The sequence below is a fragment of the Bos taurus genome, chromosome 8, assembly GCF_002263795.3.
Source record: "Bos taurus isolate L1 Dominette 01449 registration number 42190680 breed Hereford chromosome 8, ARS-UCD2.0, whole genome shotgun sequence".
NCBI lineage: Eukaryota > Metazoa > Chordata > Mammalia > Artiodactyla > Bovidae > Bos > Bos taurus.
Genome location: NC_037335.1, coordinates 104,970,326 through 104,974,576, shown reverse-complemented (window position 1 = coordinate 104,974,576; position 4,251 = coordinate 104,970,326). Strand labels below are relative to the sequence as shown.

The window sequence follows — 4,251 nt, the reverse complement described above, 5'->3', positions numbered from 1 at the left end:
TAAAGAGAAGAAAAGAATTCCCTGTCCAGCTAGAAACTGCGTTAAATCCAAGTGACAGAGATGTAACTTGTAACTGGGAAACACTTGTACTTTGCAGAATACAGTTTGAAAATGCTGGCTTTGGCTATTCTCACTGGATACTTAGTTCCTCTACCAGCCAGGCTACCACATAGTGTCCAGATAGTATCTACAACAATGAGGTTCTCTTCAAACCGTAACTTTCCCATACAAGTTAACACGTGTATTCTCAGATTTCTCCACCTCAAGAGTATGAAGTGATGGCACATTGCTCTTATGACTTGAAACTTCCTAGCTCATTGCTCTTTCAAATATCAAGATCTCAATTACTCTTCCTTTCTCCCAAATCCCATGTAATTTCTGTGTCATTGATGGAGTCTCAAAAGCAGAATGTCACTGGAGACTTGCATGTGGGTGGTTTATTGAGGAGTGCTCTCAGAAACACCTGTAAAGAACAGAGGGGAGCAGGACCAGATAGAGAAGAAGTCAACTGTAACTTGATAACACGAGGAAGAACTGAAACTCAGCCCTCTGAAAGTGGTCAGAAACAGAAGGACAATCACCTCCCATAGTATTGCCTTCTGTTTTTACTTGTTAACCAAATGTTCACAAGATTGGCTGAAATGATGCTGCTTTGGGGTAAATTCCTATCAGTGTGTTTCTGGGAATAAAGGTATCAAGAATAAAATATATCGAGTACTATATTGTAGGTCATACATGCACTTTATTTATCAACATAGCTTTATGGGGTTGATTTTATAAGATAGATATGAGATAAATACCTCTTATTAGGTAAAAACAAAAAAATGAGATTAACAAAAGTCGGAAATGTTTTGAGAATATCATGCATCTATTGTACCAAGCATAATAACTAAAAATTTGAACTTAAATTTGTCTCATAGCATAAAAGCCCGTGGTTTTAACTGAAATCAGTGGCCAAAATGGTGAAGAGACTTGAAACCATTCTGTGTGGGAAACAGAAAAAGAACCAGGGAGTGGTTAACAAGAAGAAGTTCAGGCTTCTGAGAGAAAGAGAGTTATGATCAACATCTTGAAATCTTTGCAAGGCTATCGTCTGCATAGACAGATCCCGTTGAGGAGAACCAGGCTTGCAGCAAGTCAATTGGAGCCAAATGTTAGGACTGACATTCTGACGACTGGAATTGTTGAAAGCTGTGGCAGGGATGCCTGTGGGAGCAATAGTCGTGTAATTATCAAGCCCTTGTTTTCATGCACAGGAAACCGGACTGGGAACATATTATGATCATCTGCTTGATAAACTTACGGTTTGATGAGAGCGTCATTGCTGTAGACACTATCTGGACACTACAGGGTAGCCTGGCTGGTAGGGGAACTAAGCATCCAGTGAGAACAGCCCAAGCCAGCATTTCCAAACCGTATTCTGCAAAGTCCAAGTGTTTCCCAGTATGTCAATAGGTGGCCTGGAGGAAAACGGCTCTGCAGTCAAATGAGTTAGGGAAACAATTAAAATCAAATGTATTCATATGTAGAATTTTTGAAAATGGTACAGACAAACCTATTTGCAGGACAGGCATAAAGACGCAGAAGTAGGTAGCAGACATGTGGACACAGGAAGGGGAAGGGAAGAGGGGGGTGAATTGGGGGAGTAGCATCGACGCATATACACTGCTAGGTGTCAAACAGACAGCGGTTGTGAAGTTGTTACATAGCACAGAGAGACCACCTCTGCCTCTGTGATGACCTGAGGGGTGGGTGGGGTGGGAGGGAGGTTCAAGAGGGAGGGGATATACGTATACAAGTAGCTGATGCTCTTTGTTGTATAGCAGAAACTAACACAACATTGTAAAACAATTATACTCCAATTATACTGTAATAAAAACAAAACAAAAATCTTTTATTCTAGGCTTTTCAGAACTTTGCACAAAGACATTATGGGTCTCTACTATAGTAGGCACTGATTCATAAACTTACTTGTTCAGGAAACTCCCTTTCCCTGGAAGCCTACTACTATCCAGTTGGTGTAATGGTGGTGAAATGATGACCTCTGAAGTTCTGTCTCATCCTGGAATTCTACAATTCCTCAAGTACCAAATGAGTCAAGCAACTTAGAATTTAGTACTAATCTTGGAACAAAGTCACTGTGTCTTATTAAACAATTTCCTTCCTGTTTCTGAGCCTCAGCTTAGTGTCTCTGGCTGAAAAAAAAAAAAAAAAAATGCTGAGTTCTCACCTCCAATATTTTGCAGTTTTATGGAGGCTTCAGGGCATCAAGGAGGAGTTTCACCATTGATAGTTCTCCAGGGCCTTCCTTTTTCTAATGCCAGTGAATTTCTAACCTGGTGGCTCTGAGTGAGTGAGTAGTGTTTCCTGGTTCCTATTCTGCTGGAGAGCAGCTTGGGGACGGAAAGCCAAAAGGACCTCCCATTCTGAAGGTTTCCAAATTGGTTTTGCAGACCTCAGCAATTCAGAGTGTTTGAGGACACTGCAGAGATGTGCAGTTCTGCGGTTGACCCCTCTCAAACAGTACATAATTCTGAAAAACTTGGAGCTCCTCCATAAAGCCATATTTCAGTTGCACATTTTAGGCATGAGATTTCAGCCAAAAGCCATAATATAACACTGCCGAGGATCTTTTTCTTTTCTTGCAAAAATATGCATTTGGACAAAACTTAGGAACCTAAAATTACAGGAATCGAATGTACCTTCTGTGTTAACCAGTGCTGCAAATCAAATGATAAATCACAGAAATGTACAGATTCTTTAGCCCGAAGTCCTATCTAAGACTTGGATCTTCCCTATATCTCTGTGAGGTCATTGCTTGACTTACTGATCATACTTATTTTGAAAACATGCAGTTTCTGAAGCTGATCTATCAAAGTCATACGTCTTACCATTAGGAAGGCCTCTCTTCTCTTAAAAGTATGTCTTCTGTTTTTCCCATCTGTATTCCCTGCTCACCATTCTGAGGATCCAAGGGAAGAAAAATCTCATTGTCAGTCTCTAAAGTGACACTGAGTATTAAAAGTGAAAAAGATGATCTACCATGTATAAAAATATAAACAACCTGTTTCTTCATTGGAAGTAACATGAAAAAGCAAAATAAAGCAAAGTCTTCAAATTCAGAAAGTCCTGCAGTTATAGCAAAACCAACCATGAAATGAAAAGATGCTCGCTCTTTGGAAGGAAAGCTATATCAAACCCAGACAATGTATTAAGAAGCAGAAACATCACTTTGCCAACAAAGGCCCATATAGTCAAAGCTATGGTTTTTCCAGTAACCATGTACAGATGTGAGAGTTGGGCCATAAAGAGGTCTGAGCACCAGAGAATTGATCCTTTAGAATTATGGTGCTAGAGAAGGCTTTTGAGAGTCCCTTGGACTGCAAGATCAAACCAGTTGATCCTAAAGGAGATCAACCCTGAATTTTCATTAGAAAGACTGATGCTAAAGTTGAAGCTCCAATTCTTTGGCCACCTGATGTGAAGAGCCAACTTATTGGAAAAAGACCCTGATGCTGGGAAAGATTGAAGGCAGAAGGAAAAGAGGAAGGCAGAGGATGAGATGGCTGCATGGCATCACTGACTCAATGGCCATGAGTTTGAGGAAACTCAAACTTTCACTGCCTGGAAGATAGTGAAGGACAGGGAAGCCTGGTGTGTGGCAGTCCATGGGTCACAAAAAGTCAGACACAACTGAGCAGCTGAACAACAACAACAAGGTCTTCTACTGACACACTAGTGACCTTGAACTCTCTGTTTAATGTCCATGAGGCCCAGCTTCTTCATTTTTAATTAATGGACAATAATGGCTATATCACAGGATCATCATGAGGATGAATGAGAGGAAGCACATGAAGCCTTTGCTATGGTGAGCCATCTTCTTCCCACTCTGCATTGGCTTTTCTTCTCTCTTTACAAACCTGAGAGGATATAACATGACTTATGCCCCTTTATTGTGCAGGGCTTCTGCTTGTCTGCCAGGAAGCTCAGGCATCCAGAGGGGAAAATAGTTCCAAGTAAATTGCAAAGCTGGAATCTCATGACCATGACTTTGGCCATCACACTTCTATTAAATGACACCACTCTATAATACTAAAGCATCTCATTTCTCTTCGAGCATTGTCATGCAGACCAAAGAAAGAAGACCTTGACTGTTTTTCGGTACAATGTTAATATATGTGAGAGTGCACTGGAGGAAGTCAAAGCAGGCGGCGTGCTTGGACAATAACTAATTTCCTTAAGGATTATTTC

The 4,251-nt window shown here is 40.7% G+C and overlaps 1 long non-coding RNA gene across 1 annotated transcript; it reads right to left on the bottom strand.

The window, feature by feature from the left end:
• Nucleotides 1–770: 770 nt before the first annotated feature.
• LOC104969460 (uncharacterized) lies at nucleotides 771–2,574 on the bottom strand. Its single transcript, XR_808585.4, has 3 exons — nucleotides 2,231–2,574; nucleotides 1,304–1,476; nucleotides 771–1,206 (listed from the first exon to the last, which is right to left on the bottom strand). It is a non-coding gene; the product is annotated as an uncharacterized lncRNA (long non-coding RNA).
• Between the last annotated feature and the right edge of the window lie 1,677 nt (nucleotides 2,575–4,251).